Below are 201 nucleotides of genomic sequence, written 5' to 3' on the forward strand. Positions count from 1 at the left end.
TCCGGTGCGGAGGGCTGTACATGCTCTGGTTTCTCTTCATAGCGCACAAGTCTTTCGCCTTTTACTAAAGACTTCCGTGGAGAGGAACACCACTGGGTTGAACCTATTTTTGACAGGCTTTGCCATTTGGTTGAGCCTTGTGCATTTGTGAACGGCAAGCCTAGACTGGAGCGATTCACCACGGGCGGGCGTGACGCGCAG

At 53.2% G+C, this 201-nt stretch overlaps 1 non-coding gene across 1 annotated transcript; it reads left to right on the top strand.

Moving 5' to 3' along the window:
• Positions 1 to 20: 20 nt before the first annotated feature.
• LOC121939038 lies at positions 21 to 138 on the top strand. Its single transcript, XR_006105388.1, has one exon. It is a non-coding gene; the product is annotated as a U5 spliceosomal RNA (small nuclear RNA).
• The last annotated feature ends 63 nt before the right edge of the window (positions 139 to 201 follow it).

This window comes from Plectropomus leopardus, unplaced genomic scaffold (genome assembly GCF_008729295.1).
Source record: "Plectropomus leopardus isolate mb unplaced genomic scaffold, YSFRI_Pleo_2.0 unplaced_scaffold40100, whole genome shotgun sequence".
Taxonomy (NCBI): Eukaryota; Metazoa; Chordata; class Actinopteri; order Perciformes; family Serranidae; genus Plectropomus; species Plectropomus leopardus.